This window comes from Narcine bancroftii, chromosome 1 (genome assembly GCF_036971445.1).
Source record: "Narcine bancroftii isolate sNarBan1 chromosome 1, sNarBan1.hap1, whole genome shotgun sequence".
In the NCBI taxonomy this organism is placed as follows: Eukaryota; Metazoa; Chordata; class Chondrichthyes; order Torpediniformes; family Narcinidae; genus Narcine; species Narcine bancroftii.
Genome location: NC_091469.1, coordinates 64588302 through 64611204, shown reverse-complemented (window position 1 = coordinate 64611204; position 22903 = coordinate 64588302). Strand labels below are relative to the sequence as shown.

Here is a 22903-nt window from a genome sequence, read left to right as displayed (position 1 = left end):
CATACATAAAATGAACTGTGTGGTGATATATAATTACACTACTAGGTCACCAGGGGTCATCCCAGTGACTTTGTATATAAAGCAGTCCAGAGCTACAGTCTCGCCTTCTAGGTTCATCTTGCAGAGTGACAAGACCTCTTAGTGTACATATTAGTTTATTAAAGCTGTCTTATACTCGCACTGCTGGTGTGGTTATTGTCATTACAATTTAATAAACTAATATCATAGCTAATAGGATGGAAGCTGCTTCTGCTCCAATGCGCATTCCCGACAAATTGGAGACTCTTCCTGAGGAATGGAATCTGGGGATGACCAGCATGCATCTAGGACAGAGACGGCGAGGGATCGTTGAACTGGAATCAAGGTGGAATGCAAGGAAGACCACAGAAGTATGATAGGGCAAGTTAGAAATGGCCAAGAGCCCTGCCTGCCTGTGGATTTGCTGGCACAGGCGCCGCCGATCCTAAACCTCGGTCCAATCAGAAAGGGGCCACTACAAGCGTAGGTGGGAGAATCTGCACGTCGTGCTCCCGATCACCGCGTATGTGCAGAATTCCTGACCACTCCAGAACCAGGGAAAGCAGACACCGCTACCATCACTCCCCCTGCAGCAGTTTCCCCAGTACCACAGAGACCTGGTGCTACCTCTGATGCTACCCCCCCCCAAGCCTACTGCAAACGTCCCAAAGCCAGAAACTCACCCAACAGCCCCATGCACCCAGGTTACTCCTCCAGCAGACACAAGCCCCACAAAGAGTCTACCAGCAGCTCCCAGTACCCCAGGGTCTGCCCTCGCTACACCTAGTCCCAGAGACCATGTGGAGACTGGGAATGACCTCCGGGGTGTCCCCACATTACCTAAGGGACCAGAGACTGCGGCTTAGCCATGTGCTGTGACCAGACAGGCTGGAGCTTGACCCCAGAAATCCTGGAGACAGCATGCACTTTGACCTCTGGCAGAGATGCTTTCTGAATTAAGTGGAGGGTGCTGAGGCATTGGATAAAAAGCTATTAATGCTGCTGTTAGCGCAGCTGGGAGACCACTCTTACTCCCTTATACAGGATGCCAGGTCCTACCAAGAGACAATGAGCATTTTACAGAGGCGAACTCCACTCCTGGTACAGTCTGATGACCAGGTCACAACAAGTATGGCAGTCTGCCAGAGACTTTATACTCTCTCTGAAAGACCTGGTGAGAGGCTGCTACTTTAAAGCAGTATCAACTCAGGAGTATGTGGAGGTCCTTATTAGGGACAGAATTGTTGCGGGCATACGGTCCACTGAGACGAGACCTTGATTGCTGGAGAAAGGAATGGTGGGGCTAGATGAGGCAGAGACTATTGAAGAAGCTTTAGAAAGCACCAGGAAAGAATTGGAGGAGTATTCACAGGACCCTGGGGCTGGGACAAATGTCACACTGTTGGACTCTCTAGCCCCACGAAAAGAAAAGTATGCTGCCTCACAGGAATTCATAGCAGCAGCAGCACATCTTGAGGGTCCCAAGTACTTTTTCTGTGGACAAAGAAAGCACCCCAGAGCCCTCTGTCCTACCAGATAAAATGTCCATTCTTTCTCCACAGACAAACAGAAGAAGAATGCCATGTGCAGCCGGCTATCTTGGACAAATGCTACAGAGCAGAGGACACAGTCTTCAGGAGATGAATATGACGCTGAGTACTATCAGATGGAAGGACACGAAGGACACACAAGACTTGCTTCCCTACGCGTGAATCAGGCGAGTCCACACAATTTATCTGATGCCACTGTGTGCATCAAAATTAATGATGTGAGGGTAAGTTGCTTAATAGATAGTGGAAACACTGAAAGTTTTATTGACCAGGGGTTAGTCAACCACCTTGCCCTCCCCACACGCCTGAGTGAGCACCGTATCCTGTTAGCAGCCAGCAGCCTTGCGGCTGAGGTAAAACATTTTTGCAGGGTTACTCTACAAATCCAGGGCACAAAATATGAAGGGTTCAAATTACTAGTACTCCTTCACCTCTGTGCCACCTCTGTTAAGATTTTCAGTGCCAGTTAGAAAGCATTACGATAGTGCACAATGGGCCTCACCCCCACTACGCCTCACAAAGAAACAACACTGCAGCCTGTCTGTCCTGAACATAGAACCCCCTCTGCTGTTCACACACCTGACCCCAGAATGCACACCAATAGCCACAAAGAGCAGGAGGTACAGCCCGAGGGATAGAGCCTTCATTAGGACAAAGGTCCGCAGGCTACTACAGGAGGACATCATAGAGCAGAGCACCAGCCCCTGGAGAGCCCAGGTGGTTGTAGAAAAGTCAGGAGAAAAACTGTGCATGGTAGTGGATTACAGCCAGACAATCAACATATTTATACAGCTAGATGCCTACCCCCTGCCATGCATACCAGACATGGTCAACAACATTGTGCAGTATAAGGTGTTCTCCACCATAGACCTGAAGGCAGCATACCACCAACTGCCCATTAGAATCAGCGATCGCATTTACACGGCATTTGAGGCAGACGGCAGTCTGTATCAATTTCTGCGACTCCTCTTCTGTGTCACCAATGGAGTGTCCCTGTTTCAGAAAGAAATGGACCGAATAGTAGATGAGTTCCAACTGAAAGCGGTGTTCCCCTACTTAGACAATGTGACAATCTGTGGCCACACTCAGGAGGATCATGACACATATTTAAAATGCTTTTTCCAGGCAGCCAAGGAAAGGAACCTAACGTACAATAGGGACATATGCGTCTTTAGCGCCAGGAAGTTACCAATCCTGGGCTACTTAGTGCAGAATGGGGAAATCAGCCCAGAACCAGCCTGTATACACCCTCTCCTAGACCTCCCAGTGCCACACACGCTGAAAGCACTAAAAAGGTTTTTGGGACTGTTCGCTTACTACGCACAATGGTTCTACAACTACGCTGACAGGGCCTGCCCACTTATAAAAGCCTCAGTTTGCCCACTGTGCCCAGCAGCCACCAGAGCATTCAGGGACATTAGGGACCATATCACTAAAGCTACTATGCGGTCCATAGATGAGTTGATCCCGTTTCAAGTAGAAATGGATGATTCCGATGTGGCTCTGGCAGCCACCCTAAACCAAGGTGGACGACCAGTGGCCTTTTTCTTGTGAACCCTACAGGGGTCAGAGGAAAGACACTCAGCAGTAAAGAAGGAGGCCTTACCCATTGTGGAAGCAGTAAGGCACTGGCGACATTATCTGGCGGGCAAACACTTCACCCTCTTCACGGACCAATGGTCTGTGGCTTTTATGTTCGATAACCAGAACAGGGGGAGAATTAAGAACGATAAAATCCTGCGCTGGCAGATAGAATTATCTACATTTAACTACGACATTCTATACTGCCCCGGGAGACTCAACGAGCCCCTGAACGCGCTGTCTAGAGGCACTTGTGCCATCCTTAACCACACGTCCCAGTTGCAGAGCTTGCACAATGAGCTGGGCCACTCGGGGGTCGCTAGACTGTTTCACTTTATTAAAACCCAAAACCTCCCATTTTTGGTAGAGGAAGTAAGATCAGTGAACAAGAGCTGCCCCATCTGTGCAAAATGTAAACCTCAATTTTACCGGCCAGACAAAGCCACCCTGATAAAAGCTACCAAACCTTTTGAGCGCCTCAGCCTTGATTTTAAAGACCCACTCCCGTCCAATAATAGAAATGCCTATTTCCTAAACATAAGAGATGAATATTCCCATTTCCTCTTCACAATCCCGTGTTCTGATGTATCAGCAGCCATTGTTATAAAATGCCTCCAACCCATCTTCAGCATATTTGGGTTCCCGAACTAAATACACACAGACAGGGATACTGCATTCATAAGCGCAGAAGTACAGCAGTACCTGCACGAGAGAGGGATTGCTACCAGCCGCATTACAAGTTACAATCCCAGGAGGAATGGACAAGTCAAAAGGGAAAATGCCACTATCTGGAAAATGGTCCTCTTGACCTTAAAAGCAAAAGACCTGCCTGTTACTAGATGGCAAGAAATGTTGCCAGAAACCCTACACTCTATACGTTCTTTGTTGTGTACTTCCACTAACATGACCCCACATGACCCTATCTTTTCTTTCACAAGGAAAGCCACGACAGGCACAGTGCTACCTAAATGGATGATGACACCGGGTCCTGTTCTCCAGAAGCACTGCAGACCCCACAAAGCGGACCTCCTGGTGGATCAAGTGGAGTTGAGGAACACGAACCCTCAGTACGCCTTTGTCACATTCCCAGATGGAAGAGAAGGCCCAGTGGCCACGAGGGATCTCACACCGGCCGGATGTGTGAACAACACGGAGGAAACACGGATGTCTACGGATCAACAAGGAGCGCAGCAGCAGTCACTAGAACAGTCGTCCATCGAGTCACCCCAGAGGACTATACCACCCACCCCGGAAATCAGGACCCTGGGTACACCCGCCACACAAAATATCACCACCCTAGACTTGATGGCAGGACCAAATCCCATACAAGAGGATCCCCAGCCCACACGGCCACATGGCCATCTAGTACTTCCCACTCCCACACCTCCACCAAGAAATGCCGAAAGGCAGACTGCACTCCCACCCCTATACCACTACCGAGGAGGTCCAGAAGGGAACAGAAGCCACGAAAAACTTTAGACTTATGAACTTACAAATGGGGAGGGGGGGGAAATAATTTTTTAAGAGGGGGGTGAATGTGCTGATATGTAATTACACCACTAGGTCATCAGGGGTCATCCTGGTGACCTTGTATATAAAGCAGTCCAGAACTGCAGTCTAGCCTTCCAGGTTCGTCTTGCAGAGAGACAAAACCTCTTAGTGTACATATTAATTTATTAAAGCTGTCTTATACTCGCACTGCTGGTGTGGTTATTGTCAGTACAAAGTGAGTCCATAATTAAGGATAGATAGATATGTCTATGAGAAACAGAAGAGAGAGAAAGTGAGACAGAGGCAGAGAGAGGGAAAGAGAGAGAAAGACAGAGACAAATAAGAGACAGAGACTGTGGGTAAGCATGCCTTGGCATAATGAAAGGGATGTACGTACGGTGCACTCATGGTGGGGTTTTTCTGCCGCACAGAATTCTGGGAGGGTAGGTCCACCATCGCTCGATGCATCACTTAGGACATTATTAGTGGCGAAAAGGCACCCTCCCTGCTCTGTGACACTGGGTAATGAGCATGAAACAGCGCAGAGAACTGATTAACATTAGTCCAGCGTGAAAGGAAAAAACGGCTTTTTGAACCAGTTTGTTGAACAGCCCATTTACTGGTTAACCAGTGTGGAAAGGGTTATAGAATGGATAGAATATGAGCTGAGTTCAGAATCCTCTCCTCCATGTCCTGAGTATGAAAGATCATAGGAAGAGGTAAAAGTGAAACCTAAGGCTTCCTCCAAACAGGGTACCAGCCTGGCCCTCTAGTGGCACACAAACATATAGCAGCTATTTCAAATGCATTTTCAGTTGTGTTTGGTACTGCAGGAACAGGTTGAAGATCCAATGTGCCAGGATAACGGTTCCTTGTGTTAATGTAGGCACTTTGTGAGAGGAGGTGGTGGTGAGTAGTTGGAGGGAGTGTAATAGCACAGAGAAATCCTGGAAATAAATTTAATCCATCAGTGGCAATTTAATTCATAACAACACAAAAAAAAGTGGGAACAGGAGTAGGATATCTGACTTTTCAAGTTTACCCTGCTGTTTAATATCTTCACAACTGATGTGCCCCAGGCCACATCTCCTCTTCAGCTCTTCATAGCCCTCAGTTCTCTGATCTCTCAACAATCAATCTCTTCACTTTAAATACCTCAAGTGGTTGAGCCTCCACAACTCTCTGGCACAGAGAATTCCAGACATTCACAAGAAAAACAATGACAATGGACTTCAGTTTCAAAAGACTCCCTATATCTACATCTACTGGTTCGAAACACTTCCATTAGTTGTCATGATGTCCTCAGGATCCTTGTGTGTTTCATTAAGATTGCCCCTCGTTCTTCTACACTTCAAATACAGATCAAACCTCTGTAGTCTCTCCTGATAGGACAACTGCCTCATCCCAGGAATTAGCTTTGTGAATCTCTTGGATTGCCTTCAATGCTTCGTTATTCTTAAATAAGGGGACCAACACTATGTATAGTACTCCAGATGAGGCTTCATCAATGGGTCAATATTTGTATCAATGCTTTTTTATTTCTAAACTCCAACTCCTTTACAATAAGAGGCAACATGTATAGGCGTATCTAGGGTATGGCAGCCAGGGAACCTGCCCTCCCTGGGCACCACTTGAAGGGGGGTGCCACTGTCTTCACTCACCAATCCTCGTAAAAGTTTGAAAACAAGCTCGTATGTGCTATTTAGGACCAGAGGTGTGCGTTCAGTGTAGGCGTTGTTGACACCCTCTGCTGCACAATGTCAGTTCCCTTGACCTGTCTATGCCTTGAAGGTGCCAGTTCAGCGTCCCCTTTGCTGCCAGTGTCCTTGCTCACCCACCAAAACATGCACACATTCTGCTGTGCGCTTCTTATTAAACCCAGCACTGAAGGTTCTCTGAGGGGCGAGGGCTCCAGCACTGATCCTCTTTTAACGATGATGTAAATACATAAGTTTTACGCACAGCGAGCTCGACAAGCAAGCGGCTGAAAGTTGGCAGTTTGTGGCATGCCTGCACTGGCAGAGCCTGGAAATTATTCACCCCCACCCCTTCCCAAGCCCGACTCCCTCAGCACCCCTTGTCTGATTTATTTCAAACAGAATACTTTCCAGACCAGTGAGAGAATAATTGCCGTTAGTACTTTTAATATAACCAACGAGGGGAGGGTTTGAAGTTGGGCGTCGGGAGCTCCGATCACTTTCCCTTGGCTTACATCGGAGCTCCCAACACCCAACTCTGAACCCTTCCCAGTCCCCTGTTGGAGTCAGGGCTGAGGAGGATGTGCACTGAAGGATAACTTTGAGTGTGGGCTTCTGCATCTTCCTGCTTTTCTCCTAACAGGTGCACAGCACCGAGAGTTACCTTTTGACTAAAGGTAAGAGAGGGTCCCCATGGGGACGGTGACAGCCACTCAACACCTTTAACTTTGGCCACTCCGCTCCAGCCCGGGAATGCTGCTTGCTGCTTTCATTCAGCAAATGTTGGCCTTTGAAATAGGCAGAAGGTTTTTATTAATTGAAATGACTGTTGTGTTTTCTAAGGTGTCGATTATTTTCTAATATCTCAATATATCCAACATAACATTGGATATGACTTTTAGAGTTCTACAATGGTGAGGATAGGTAGGGAAGGCAAAGTGAATGGAATAAGTGGCGATGAGTGATGGTTGCGGGGTGAAGGGTTGAAGCAAGTAAGTTTTAATGGGGGGGATTTTGGGTGTTTGCTATAGGCACTATTTTCCTTAGATATGCCACTGGCAATGTCCTTTATTTTCTTAACTATTTACTGCACCTACCAGCTGACCTCTTGTGATTCATGTACAAGAATTCGTCCATACTATGATCGTGTGTAATATCGTTACATTCATATATTAATTTGCCTTTTGATTCATCTTATTGAAGTGCATGAATTCACACTTCCCCACATTAAACTCCATTTGCCACATTTTCATCCAGTCACTCAGTTTATCTTTGCAAAAACTTTGAAGAGTGCCCAAGGGACTTCACTAATGGATTGTTGTTTTAAAAAGCAACAGATGAAAGAACTCAGAGGAATAGGTTCAGAACTGCAGGCTGTCTGAGTGCAGTTTGTGTTCTAAGAAGGTCATGTGATTTTGCAAGCAGAGAGAGTCAAACAGGGCTTTTCTCTGTGAGAAAGAGAGAGAGAGAGAGAGAGAGAGAGAGAGAGAGAGAGAGAGAGCGAGAATTGAGTTCCACAGTTCTAGAGTCAGTAGCAGCAGCTGGGACTGGAACAGGACAAGCTGGCAAGCTTGTGGAAAAACCCCATTTTAAAGACAGGTTGTGAGTGCTTAGTGCAGCCTGGTCAAAGCCCTTGTGGTTCATACAAGAGGAGAGGAGAAATAAGAGAAACAGAAAAGAACTCTGGTGATCTGAAAGAAAGAGGTTATCATCTGGAAAACTCTGATGGGGAAAGTTTCTTCAGCAAGACACTGACATAGCTGATTAGAATGGATCAGTTTGTATCCAGCGAACAACAAATTTCTCTGAAAACTTTCCTGTGTGGTAACCATTTTCCTTTCAAGCACCAAAGCCTAGTGAACTTTATAAATGTTAAATTCTGTACACAGTATATAAGAATTGCCTGCAACTAGTGAACTTGAAGTGAAATTGGACTGTGAATCAAAGAACTTTTCTGAACTTACACACACATTACAAACACGTGCACTTAGAATTAGAAGGGTGTTAAGTTAAGTTAATAGTAATAAGTTAAAGTTTGATCTTGTTTTCATGTTTAAAGATAATTAAAAGCGACTTTTGTTTAAGCAACCATTTACCTTGGTGAATTTCTATTGCTGCTGGGCTTTGGGGTCCTCTGGGCTTGTAACACTTGCTAAAGAGTCACCACACCCTCATTGCGGCATATTTTTCCACCTATTTTCATGTCATTGGAAAACTTGGGTACCTTACACTCTACCCCCTCCTCCAGGACAAACTTATAAATAATAAATAATTATGGGACAAGAACTGATTCAAATTTAATTTGAATCAAATGGAAATTCTTCACTCCATACTGGAAAGACCTAGTTCTGTTAACCTTGCTTCATAAGACTTGTTCTCTGTTATTCAATCCAGGCAACACAGTTAACATAGTGGTGAGCATAATCCTATTATAGCCCTATGACCCAGTTTTCAGATGGGTGCTGTCTGTAAGGAGTTTGCATGTTCTCCCTGAGACTGCATGGATCTCCTCTGGGTGCTCCAGTTACCTCCCACCCTCCAAAACATATAGGGTTGAAGGTTAATTTGGGCAGAACAGGTTTAAATAGCCAGAATTGGCTTCTATGGTTTTGTAAATTAAAAAAAAATGCTGGCAAATCACCTCTGCACCCTCTCCAAAGCTTCCACATTCCTCCTGTAATGAGGTAACCACAACTGAACACAATATTCGAAGCGTGGCCTCATGGGTCTTAAATTCAATCCCCTGACTAATGAAGGCAAGCATGCCATGAGCCTTCTTAACTATCCTTTCAACCTGCGTGGTAACCTTGAGAGATCTATGGACATGGACCCCAAGGTCCCTCTGTTCTTCCACACTGTTAATAATCCTTCTATTAACCATATACTCTTCTTTCAAGTTCAACTTTGCAAAATGCTTCACACTTATCCCAATTGAACTCGATCTGTCATTTTTCCACCCAACTCTGCATCCTGCCGATATCCTGTTGTAACTTACAATAACCTTCTACTCTAACCACAACATCGCTGTGTAATCGGCAAACTTTTCTCTCCTTTACTGCTCAGCAACAGGCACATTGAAGAACCTTGATGCAATTCTAATTTCAATACTTAAAGGGTCAATTGAAGATAGAATTAATGCCAGCTCCGTGATATGTTCATACATTAAGTTTTGGGAGATTCTCTGGAAATGGTCAAAAAAAAATCCTCTTTCCCACCTTACTGCTGGAAGAAACTGTAGGTTGTCACAAAAGGAGCCATGACTGAGAACATTGCAGGAAGTCAGCAGCAGAATATTACTCTTGCATTCCATTCAGGAAATATTTTAATCAATTCAGGGAAGGTAGGTACAACTGCATATTTCATCCCTTCTATTATGTGGAATGTTACCTGAACTTTCCGGTGGGAAACCTGTTGGAAGTCACCTCATCTGCCAATCAAGGATAAAATCCACCAACAGGTGAAGCTGCCATGAAATTGGTTCTCGCAGATATTGCAAGCACAGCTCCAGCCAGCCCACCACATAGAGCAGCTCATTCTCATGTTCCCTTGAGATGATCCCTGAGCTCCACTTCAGGTCGTGAACCATGGGTGGCTCTGGATTACCAAGAATAAGGGCTCCAATGCAGGTTGTGAGCCATGGGGGATGCAGGTACAGGGTAGGGCTATTGTACCATACACCCAGGAGAGACCACTGTATTTCAATCATTATAATTGTGATCAGCTTAGTATTCCTGTCTGTCCAGGTCTTTACGGGTAGGTAGCAGAACATCAAGCACCCATCATGGTGTGTACTCAGCCTGCTCCTGATCATGCTACTTACCCACAACTGCATCGCAACATCCAACAATTCCATCAGGTTTACAGATGGCACAATTGTAGTTGGCCTCATCAGCAACAATAAGTCACATTACAGAGAAAAGAAAGAAAATCTTGAGATATAGTGCAAGAGTAACAACATGAGTCTTAATGTGGACATGAGTAAGGAGATGATCGTGGACTTCAAGAATGACCACCCTCTACTACACATCAATAACTCTGTAGTGGAGAGAGAGAAGAGCACTGAGGTCAATGCAGTCCACTTAACTAATGACCTATCCAAGACAAACAATATCTCCTCACTTGTCAGGAAGATGCAACAGTGACTGCACTTCCTGAGAAGACTGAAGTGGGAAAGGCTCCTGGCCACCATTATGTCAACCTTTTGTTGGAGTTTAATTGAGAGCATCCTGGTTGGCTGCATTAGTGTTGTACAGTTTCTGCAGAGTAATGGATTGGAGGTCAATCCTCAGGACTATAAGAGTAGCAGAGAGGATCACTGGAGTTTCCCTCCCACTCATTGACATGATCTACTGGGATCATTGTCTGAAGAGCGTGCTGTTGTGTGTGGTAGAAACATGTCCTCCCTACTTGCCTGAAAGTGTGTATTGGGGGTAGTCACATGTCCACTCCATCTGAAACATATTTGAAAGTCACATCACCTGTCAATCAAGGTAGGACTCCAGCCATCCATTAGTGCACATCTTGCAGTTGGTTAATTTAAATCACCTAGTGTCATTATTGACTAGGAACATAGAATAGCACTGTATGTAATACCAATGTACAGCACATTCTCTCTCTCTCTCTGCCTCATGGTCCAAGCCCTGGACATCGCTCAATGCAGGTTGTGGGTAAGGTGTGCACTACACTGAAGCTGAGCCGTAGTATTGCAATAGATCAATAATTGCAGAGAGCTGCACCCCCATTGATACAGGGAACCGGGTGTGTGTAAGAGGCCAAGTTTGTAACATGTGTGTCAAGTGTGTGAGCATGTTGAGTATAGGTTCACTATTGTCGGAGTCCAACCAACATCCGAGGTAAATGTTTCTATCATTACTTAAGATAAATAGTAATTGTCTATGATTTAATGTTCTCCCCTGTTTGTTTCCAATGTGTTAATTAAATTAACACTTGTGTCCAGACTTGTCTCTCTGTGAACCCACCAAACCTGATACTCTTTCCAAGCCAACAGATGCACAAAATCATTGAGGACCCTTTCCACCATACACACAGCATCTTTCAGCTGCTCCCAACGAGAAAGAAATACAGGAGTATCAGTGCTAGCACCACAAGACCGAGGAACAGCTTCTTCCTTCAGGCAGTGAGAACACTGATCGACCAAAGGAACTGCTCACATTAACCATCCAAGACTCTCCTATTTATGAAACAATATTTATTTATGCATTTGTAGATATGAATATTTGTTCTGCATATGTATTGTTTGTTTGTATCTGTGTTAGGTCTGGTTGTTTGTCTGCATGTTTTGTACTGAGGACCAGAGAACACTGTTTAGTCGGGTTGTACTTGTGCAATCAGATGATAATAAACTTGACTTGACTTGTTAATTAGTGTACTGATTGCTCTAATTGTAGAGCAGTGGTGGATATTGATGTGTATCCTTAACATCACTACGGGGATTTGCGAGTATCTTTGACTGACTAGCATTCAATGCATATGATTTGCAAGTTACTGATGTGTATGTATGTGTGAGTGTAGTTCCTGTTTCAAATTCCCCTGCATGTAAATAAAGAGCACCCTTTCACTACTAACATTTGTCCAGGACTTGTTACTCTTTGAACCCATCGAACCTATTCTCCCCATCACACTCCTCACTTTGCTTTCTGAAGCTCCATGAAATCACTATTCGTACCTTTCTATCTGCAGTTTAAGCAGGAGAGCTGACCTCATTGAAACATTTAAGATTCTTAGATGGCTGGACAGGGTAGATGTTTAGAAGATGTTTCCTCTCATGGGTGAAATGAAGACAAGAGGCTATAGCCTCAGAATAAGAAGGCTCTCATCGAAGACTGAGGTTACTTCAGGGAAAGCAGCTGAAAATAAAATAGGAAGGATCAGTAACTTTTCAGAATCCCTGGCAATTAGAGAGGATGAGCAAAGATGCTCTCAGCTCGGGTACATTATTACATTTCATACCATACATACTAGTCATATCGACCATTGAATAAACATGAAATATGATGATCTTCACAATATTATTTACTTTGTCAATAATAATTTGATTTTATTTTCCCTTGCAGGGCCTTCACATGGGTTGCAGAAGTAATTGGGCTTTATGGATGAAAGAGCCTGTCTTGGGTAAACTTATCTCTCATTTTGTTCATTTTAGATTGGCCACAGTGTTTGAGCTACCAAAAGAAAATAGACACACACACCGAGAGCACTTCAGTTTATACAAGTCTTTATTACTAAATCTAAAGCTGAATTCACAGTACAATATGCAAGCCCTTCCCAATTATACTTATCAACGCCTGGACTGGTCCCAATTTCCGAAGCGAGGCAACGACTGCACACTTGTAGTAGGTTGTTGGAGCGCCGGTAGCAGCTTCTCTACCTCCCTCGACTGGGACGTTAGCAGGACTCTTGAAGTTCTTCTTCTTGCTGAGAGATGTTGCCACCTCTTAGAGAGTCTCAAACATCAGCAGTGGGACCATGGCTTATATTACCCAAAAGTTGTTTACTTCAGATCTTATCTTTTTGAACAAATGATTTAATTATCTTCAAGGTCTCCTGACAGTCTGCGACCAACAAAAGACAACTGCATCTCTGGGCCTCATGGTGGAAGTTGGATAATGTCTACTGATTCATATGCATCCCTGGGCCCCATAGTGTAAATTAGATAATGTCTTCTGATTCAACTGCATCCTGGGCCCCATGGTGTAAATTAGATTATGTCCGCTGATTCTAAAAAACAAACAGGTTCTCAGCCTTGCAGCTGCAGAAGTAAAAAAACACAGTTTAAATCTTCCATTACAGAGCCTCAGATCCCTCAGATGATAAATCCTACTTTACAAATGAGCCAATACAGATAGTGTCAGGGATAACTGTGAAGAATCCACAACAGACACAGAACATAAAGATGTTGTACTCCAGGGGCCATTACTGAAGGAGCTATCACTGACGAGCAGTAAAGAACATGCCATGTACTGAGTGTGCATCCAAATATATTGACCTAGTCTATGGACAGAATTGCAGTTAATTGTAATAAATTGTGTAAATTGATTTGTTCAACTCCCTGGAAAATGAACTGGGACAATCAAATGATTCTATTTAACCCTTAATCATATGTGGCCAGTATTCACTCCAGGTACATACAGCAATGGCTATTGGAGCAAAAAGTTCTCAATTTGCAAAGGATGGTTGAACGTGAGACACTGGGGGTAGCCCTCCAGAACTCAGATGAATACTTGGGCCACTTGATGCCGCTATCCTGGAACGGGGTGTTGTTCCACCCCGTGAGTGACTGGTTCCCTACACCGTCTCACTACTCTAGTGATCTGATCTTGACTGCCATTGTGGGAGATCTCTGCAAGTGCGACTTTTGTGGGCAGGGTCAGCATTCGAAGAAACACTGCTCTACCAAGGATGGACTGTGCTCCAGGAGTCGAAAAAAGCACAGTATGCCAAAGTTTGGCAGTGTAAACCATCCGCGAGGTCACCAACAACCCTCCTCATGAGCGGATGTTTGTTTCCCTTCGGAGATCTGCATCAGGGACTATGCTCCCTGCCTGGCTTACCTCCCCAGGATCAGTCCTGCTACAGAAGCGTGTCAGGCAATCTAAGGCTGACCTGCTGGTCGAGATGGTCCACCTTCTCCACGCAAACCGTCAGTATGCCTACGTTGCTTTCCCTGACCGTCATGAAGATATGTTCTTGATCTGGGACCTTGCTCCAACACGGGCCTCCCCTACCACAATTGACTTTCAACAGACACCCCTCCCCACTTCAACCTTATGGATCCCAGAGCCTGCATCTGACCATTGCCTACCCCAGGCCACTTTGCTCGCCAATGTTGTACCAACTCTACGCTTCCCCACCACCCCTCCTGTCCCCACCCTGCGACAAATGGTTAACAGATTCACCTCAAAAGCTACTCAGGACACTACGGTGGTCCCACAACCATTACCACATCACTTGCTGCGGCACAGGAGACCCCTTGATAGACATAATCTGTAAAATGTATATATGTACAGTTGTTTCACTTTTTTTTATCACCCTGCAGGACACTTCTTAAAAAGGAGGGTTGAATGTGGTAAGCCACTGTTATGCCTTGATTGGCTGCTGCCGGCTGGACTCACCTCCTGAGACTAATCCTACCTAGAGCCCCTTATATGTTCCCCCTTTCTCTTTGCTTCGATCAGTCAATGAGGTTGATGGTAGATCCTATCTTTAGCTAATAAAAGTCTGATAGTTTCACCATCAGGCTTTTGTGATTATTGATGGTACCTCATTCATACTTTAGGTTATCATGGAATGAATTTACAACATGCAAAATGCATTGCATCGAGTTCTTTGACCAGGAATGGATTTCTACCCTGTGTGGAACTCTGTGTTTTTCTAAGTTGTGATACTGAGGAATAACTAACTGTTTTCATTGAAGTTAAGTGAAACAAGCAAGTCTGCAGATGTTGTAATTGTAGTAAAAACAGAGAAATGCTGGAGGAACTCAGCAGGCCTCACAGTTTTCATAGGAGGTAAAGATAATATTGTGGCCACTGGAATCACAGTGGACGTGACAAAATAACCACACAAGGCGTTTCTAGAGTGAATCAAACAGATTTACTCTTCCTTACCCGTGCAACTTTTTAAAAGCTAGAGTCACATGATTGACACACGCTGACATCATCACGCGCTGATGTCACATGGCCAGTTCAATCCCTCCTGGGATTATAGTGCTGTCATAGTGCTGCTACAGACCCCCTCCCCTCAACCCCAGAACTGGCAGAAAGGTTCGTCTGACTCTTAGGTTGTCGATGGACTGTTGGCTGATTTAGTGGGGAAGACTTGTCCCCATAACCTGGTTTAAGCCTGTCAATAGTGAAAGACTGTGGCTTCCCTCCAACGTCCAAAATACAGGTCAATCTAGTTTGTCTGAGTATCCTATACTCAGTGCTCCCCTTTGGACGAAGACATATTCGCAGTTTTTGAGGTCTTCAGGTATAAAAAGAATGTTCTCCAAGTGATGATGGTGGTATAGGGGTTAATTTCCCTACAGTCACCCTTAACTTCTCAACAGTTCCATAGGAACATCGCTGGAGTTGGAATGGTTGGGGGCAAACTCCTCTGGAACTGCCAATGGTGCGCTATAGATGAGCTCTGAAGATGAAGCTTGGAGGTCCTCCTTTGGAGTTGTTCTAATGCTCAGTAATAACCAGGACAGCTCATCAGCCCAATTCAGGCCCTCAAACCAAGCCATCAAGGCTGACATAAAATGTCAATGAAATCTTTCCACCATTCCATTGGCCTGGGGATAAAAGGCATTCGTATGATGAATTGTTGTACTGACCAAGCGAGACAAAACCGCCCACAGTGAGGTAGTAAATTGTGGTACTCTATCAGAAGTAAACCAAAGCGCTGGTAAACCAAAACGAGACACTCAAGAACTGAGGAATGCCTGAGCACAAGTGTCTATAGTAGCATCTACCATAGGCCTGGTCTCGAGCCACAGCATAAGCCTGTCTATTTCTGTAAAAAGATAACAGTATTCTCTTGAAACAGGACGTGGACCAACAATATCTACGTGGACATGAGCAAAACATCGAGTAACTGCCTGGAAGGACTGCAGTGATGCCCGAGTATGCTGCTGAACTTCTGCTTTTTGGCAGGCATTGCAGGATCTCACCACTTGTGTAATGTCTTTTTTAAGACTGTGCTGCATGAACCTGTCCGAGACCATACGAACAGAATATCTAATCGATGGATGTGAGAGACCATGCACAGAGTCGAATACTCAATGTTTCCATGATGCCAGAACTACTGGGCTTAGTTTGCCATTAACTGCAAAATAGATATTCTTCTATTGCAGATTCGTGATTGCAGTCCAATAAGCATTCATCTCATGGTTATGCTCTTGGTCTTTCGCCAGCTGCCAGGAATAGCATTTCATCCATTAGTTCTGAAGGGGTGCAGTCTCCCAACCCATCGAAATGCAGTAGTTTGGCTGCCCTTTCCCTACGGGACGTGCCATATACACGTAATAAAAGTGCTTTTAAAGTATCATACCTGCAGGTACGTGGTGGATCCTGTAGGAAGTTGCCGACCCTCTTAGCAACGGCCTGGTCCAGGGCACTGACAAGGTGGGTAATAATGAGTGGTGTCCAATTCGACTTTAAGAAGGTGAAATTGTGCTACAGCCTGTTGGAACCACAGTTCAGGCTCAGCTGTCCAGAAAGGTGGCAGCTTCACAGCAACAGCTGCAGAGTCCATGTATGTCCAAAAATAAGGTTTTGGACTTGTCGGGGTCACCATTTGTGGCCACTTGAATCACACTCAACAAAATAACCACACAAGGCATCTCAAGAGTGAATCAAACGGATTTATTCTTCATCACCCATGCAACCTTTTAAAAAGCCAAAATCACGCGCTTGGCACTTGCTATGTCATCATGCACTGACATCACATGGCCAGTTCGATGCCTCCTTGGAGTTGTAGTCCTGCCATAAATATAACCAACCTATCAGTCCTGAGCCCTACTTCAGGGAAAGAATAAAAAGCAGGCAGGTGCCTACCTGCTTTTAACTCATACCTTGAAGGGACACAGGGCTGAAATGTTGGTTATCTTTACCTCCTATGGATGCTATGAGACCTGCAGAATTCCTCCAACATTTCTGTGTTTTCACTGGAGGTAAGTTGTGATCTCATTAAAATAACCAAGATTCTGGGACGTAATCTCAGGTGAACAAGTTGGCCATATGACACTGAGATGGGAAGAAACATCTGTACTCAAGACCATTGTGAATCTTGGAATCTCTCAGTACCCTTGCTAGTTCACTCCTAGACTAAATGATATCAGAGCTCCAGACCTTTAAGGGTAATTTCCACAAACTGGTTTTCTTGTTATTGCTCATTTGGTCTCATCTCATGTAACTGGCAGAGAGACATTGAGTAGGAAAAAGGTAGTGATGAGGATGCCTTTGGAAGCATCAGTTCAATCTGGAAGGTAAAGTGTGGGTATGCATAGAGGATCCAAAGACAACTGTGTTGAGGTGCAGGTGACAAGGTATCAAAAAAATAGTGACATGGTTGGCATAGGGGCAGAACAGTTGGTGTAGCAGTTATCTCAATGCCTTCACAGTGCCAGCAATCGGGACTGGGGTTTGAATCTCGTGCTGTCTATAAGGAGTTTGTACATTCTTCTTGTGTCTGCATGGGTTTTCTCTGGGGGCTCCAGTTTCCTCCCACCATTTGAAAGGTACTGGGGGTGTAGGTTAATTGGCTGTAAATTGGGCGGCACGGACTTGTGGGCCTCTATGTATGTCTATCTAAAACCACAAAAGAACATTGTGAGTCAACAACAACGTCGTCTCACTTCCAGACAGACTGAACATTGTCTATACACATTTTGACGAGAAGAACAGTCTGACACCAAAGAAAGGTCCTTCTAAGAAATCCTAATCAGAATTTATTGTTATAAACATAAGTCACAAAATCTGTTGTTTTGCAGGCGCAAAATTGCTAAAAATTACATTAAAAAAATTAATTAGAGCAAAAGAAAAGTGACATGGTGTCTGTGGTTCATTGTCCATCCAGAAATATGATGGCAGAAGCTGCTTTGGTGCCGTTGACTGTTTGTCTTCAGGCTCCCATACCTTCTTCCTGATGATAGCAATGAGAAGGTGGCATGCCCTGGGTGGAGAGGGTCCTTGAGGATAAATGCTGTCTCTTGCAGATATCCTTAATGGAGTGAAGACTAATGCCTATGATGGCACTGGCACAATTCTCACCTGCAGCCTTTTCCTGTCCTGTGCATTGGCACCTCAAAACCATACAGAGATTTAACCAATCAGAATATTCTCCATGGTACATGCATAAATTTGCAAGATGCACTAAATCTCCTGAAACCTTTCATTAAGTATAGCTGCTGGTGAGCCTTCTTCATGATTCTATCGACATGGAGGCCCAGGTTAGATCTTCAGAGAGGTTGATGGCCAGGAAAATGAAGTTCTTTACCCTTTCTATGAGGACTGGTTTGTGTTCTCCTAGCTTCCACTTCCTGAAGTCCAGAATCAGTTCCTTAGTTTTGCTAGACCAGACAAAATACCTGGTCGGGTACTGAAGGATATGCCTTCCAACTGATGGAGGTCCTTAAGGATATTTTTAGCATGTCATTGCAGCAGTCAATTGATCCTGCAGGGTTTCAAGGCAGAAATTGTCATCCAACCAAAGAGGGCAACAGTAACTGGTCTCAATAACTAATGCCCAATGGCACTGACATCCACTGTTAGAAATGCTTCAAGCATCTTGTGATGGAACACATCAAAGAACACCTTCCAAAGGCACTGTTCTACTGAAGATGCTATAACCTTGTCCCTCCACTCCATCCTGACCTACCTGGAGAATAAAGCCTTATATGCCAGACTGCTATTAATACAATCAAACCATAGAGGCTGATGGAGAAGCTTGGTGAAACTCTCTTTAACTGGATTCCGGACTTACTAACAGAAAGACTACAGTCTCTCTTGAGTTGACAGCAGAATGTCAAGCTCAGACATGCTGCACAATGGCATCCCTCGGGGCTGCAGGCTCATTCTGCTCCTGTTCATGCTACTGACCCACGACTGCATCGCCAGATCCAGCTTCAATAAAGTTACCAAATTTGCAGATGACTTAACAGTAGTTGGCCTCATTAGCAACAATACAGTTGAAATACAGAGAAGAGGTGGAAAATCTTGTGAAATGTGGCGAGAATAACAACCTGATTGAGAATGTGGATAAGACAAAGGAGATCATTGTGACCTTCAGGAGGACCAGGAACAACTACCTTCCTCTAGACATAATAACATGGTAGTGGGGAGAGAGAGAGAGAGAGAGAGGAGAGCACCAAGTTCAATGTTCAGATTTATTGTCTGTGTACATACATGACATCACATACAACCCTGGGATTCTTTTTTTCTGGAGGGCCAGGCAGAATTTCTACTTATCAATAATGCAAAAAAATGTATTTAATAAAAGATATGTACAGGTGTTCCCTTACTCACGATGGTCCGACTTACAATTTTTTGAAGTTACGATGGGATGACAGCATGACTGTCATTATTTATCTTCGTGTAATACATTAAAGTACGGTAATCACAAACATCATTGATTTTTCCAATAAACATTGATAATTCCTCTAAGGTGAATTCTTTGAGCCCTCATTGGTCAATCACTCAGAGTGGATTCTTGACGGTTGCTGGAGCTCTTTAATGGCAGCATTCCATGTCGATTTTCTCAATGGTAGGGAGGGTTTTGCCTGTGATGTCCTGGGTTGTGTCCACTACCTTTTGCATGGTTTTCCCCTTAGAGGTATTGGTGGCTTCATACCAGGCTGTGATACTGCTGGTCAGCACATTTTCCACTGTATATCTGTAAAAGTTTTTGAAGGTTTTCAATGTCATACCAAACCTCTGCAAACTCCTGAAGAAACACAAATTCAAGTTCAAGTTTATATATCATCATACACTACAAGTACAACCCAATGAAACAGTCTTCTCTGATCCTCAGTGTAAAACACTGCAAACACATAACACACATGCAGGCAAATTATACTAGATGCCTGGTGTGCTTTCTTCATGTGTTGAGTCTAGAAAAGGTCCTCCAAAATAGTGAATCACAGGAATTTAATTTTGCTCACTCTCTTCACCTCTGATCCCCCAAGGATCACTGGATTGTACACCTCTCATTATCCCTTCCTAAAATCCACAATCACCGCCTTGGTTTTAGTGACATTGAGTGCAAGGTTGTTGTTAGTACACTATTCAGCCAAGTTTTCAGTCTCCCTCCTGCATGCTGGCTCTTTGCCCTCTTTTATAAAACCCCTTATCCTGGTATCATTAGCCAATTTACAGATGGTGTTATTGTTGTACCAAGACACACAGTCATAGATGTAAAGTAAGTAGAGAAGGGGGCAAAAAACGCAGCCCTGTGATGCTCTAGTACTGATGGAGATTGTGGAGGAAATGTTTTTACTCACTAATTGTGGTCTGGAGGTGAGGAAATCCAGGATCCAATTACACAGTGAGTGTTGAGTCCCAGGTCTTAGAGTTTGCTGATACATTTTGAGGGGATGAGGGTGTTGAATGACAAGCTGTCATCGATAAAGAGCATCTTAATATATGCATCTTTGCTGCAGAGGTGTTCAAGGGCTTTGTGTAGAGCCAGTGAGATGACATCTGCCATAGACATGTGCTGCATTCAGCAAATTGGAATGGATCCATGTCGCTGTTCAAACAGGAGCTGATATGCGTCGATACCAGTCTCTCAAAACATTTCATCACTGTGGATCTGAGTGCCACTGATCGGTAGTCATTTAGGCAGGTTACCACAGTCTTGGGCACAGGTACATATGGAGCCTTGGGTACCATGCCCTGCCAGAGTGAGATGTTGAAGATATCCATGAATACTTTGGCAAGCTGGTCAGCACAGGTTTTTAATGCTTGGCCAGGTATTCCTTCTGGCCCCGATGGTTTCCTTAAATTAATTTTCCTGGAGGAAACCCACACGTCATCCTCGAATACCGACAGTAGAGGATCATCAGGGGGGGATGGGAGTGGATGGAAATTCTTCCCTGTTCTGGTGTTCAATTTTGGTGTAGAAGGCATTAAATTCATCTGGAAGTGAAGCTTTGCTGTCTCCTACTACACCTGATTTGGTTTTGTAGCAGGTTATGTCATTTAGGTCCTGCCATAGTTGTCGGATACCTTTTGTTGTTTCCATTCTCTTCTGGAATCTCTACTTCACCTGGGAGATGGTGTTTCTTAGGTTATAACTGTTCCTTGTGTAGAATTCTGGATCTCTCGACTTAAATACCTGTGATCTGGCTCTCAGCAATTGTGGATATTATTGTTCATCCAGGCCTTCTGGTTGAGGAAAATTAGGAATGATTTGGTGTGGACACACTCATCCAGAGCTGTTTAAATAAAGTGTGCAGCTTCCCTGGTGTAATCATTCAGATTCTCAGCTAAATTCTTGAACACCACACAGAATGCTGACATTGTTCTTCAGCCTATCATGACCACTACCTGGGTGTCCTAATCTCTGGAGCATTTTAGACCCCACTTAAGAAGTGATCTAACCTGGACACATAACAACTTTTCAATAGTCAGGAAGGCGCAACAGCAACTGCACTTCCTGAGAAGTCTGAGGCGGGCAAGACTACTGATCACTATTCTGTCAACTTTCTACAGAAGGTGTATCAATAGCGTCCTGGCCAGTTTCATCACATTGTGGTGCTGTTGCTACAGACTCTAAAGCATCGCACGGAGGTCAATCCATTGATCCATAAAAGCAGCAGAGCAGATCACTGGGGTCTCTGTTCCCTCCCCCCCACTCCACTATTGATGGGTTTAGGATGATCAGTGCTTAAAGAAGTCTTGCAAGATCAAGGAGGACCCCCACCAGCCCTCATCCAAAATCTTCCAGCTATTCCCATTGGGAAATAGATATCAGATCCAGAACCACCAGATTGAGGAACAACTTCCCACAGGCAGTGAGAATGCTGAATGATTACTAAAACAAGTCTTGACGACTCTGCTATTTATTAAAAGTATTTATTTTAATATATGTACATATGTACTGTGTTTTACACACGCGCACACACACACACACACACACACACACACACACACACACACACACACACACACACACACACACACACACACACACACACACACACACACACACAAGTATTTGTCTGTATGTGTGCTCTGTACGCTGCCTTGCACTGTTCTGCACAATGGATCGGACAACACTGTTTCAACAGGTTGTACTGATACAATCGGATGACAAAGAAACTTGAACTTGGGCCACACCTGAATATCTTCAACAGGCTTCTAATCAGCCAATTATGTATTTTCCTGCCAAAGAAAAGGTACAAGGACTGCCTAAAGAAATCTCTTGGTGCCTGCCACATTGACCACCGCCAGTGGGCTGATATCACCTCAAACCGTGCATCTTGGCGCAACCTCCTTTGAAGAAGACCGCAGAGCCCACCTCACTGACAAAAGGCAAAGGAGGAAAAACCCAACACCCAACCCCAACCAACCAATTTTCCCCTGCAACCGCTGCAACCGTGTCTGCCTGTCCCGCATCGGACTGTCAGCCACCAACAAGCCTGCAGCTGACGTGGACATTTACCCCCTCCATAAATCTTCATCCGCGAAGCCAAGCCAAAGAAGATTTGTTCCTATCATTTTTGCAATTGGTCTTTCTCCTATTAACTATTTTTACTTGCATTTTCATTTCCAGAGTTATTCTAAATTTTTTGACTCTGTTTAACAAAATACTTTTCCTTAAATTTAGAGTGGCAATGGCCTTGCTAGTGCAGGGGTAAGCAACAGAATAATGAATGAAATTTATTGTCATGTACATAAGTACAAGGTAGAGATGCAATGTAAGTTTTAGTTGCTGTAAATACTCAGGTACATAACAAGACTTACATTAATTATCAGCTGGCACTACCTGGAAGATTTTGGAGACTATGAATTACAGAGTAAGAATGACTTTGATCTTTATGAACAGAGCAGTTCCAAG

General features: G+C 44.4%; 1 long non-coding RNA gene across 3 annotated transcripts in view; it reads right to left on the bottom strand.

Annotated features, from left to right (window-relative positions):
* LOC138737349 (uncharacterized) overlaps positions 1 to 22903 on the bottom strand; it is a 51262-nt gene that overhangs the window by 5492 nt on the left and 22867 nt on the right. For 2 of the 3 annotated variants that reach the window (XR_011340875.1, XR_011340881.1), the window contains exon 3: positions 12024 to 12204. The exons of the other annotated variant lie outside the window; for it this stretch is intronic. This is a non-coding gene — a long non-coding RNA (uncharacterized lncRNA). The remainder of the gene's footprint in view (positions 1 to 12023; positions 12205 to 22903) is intronic. 3 annotated transcript variants of the gene reach the window in all.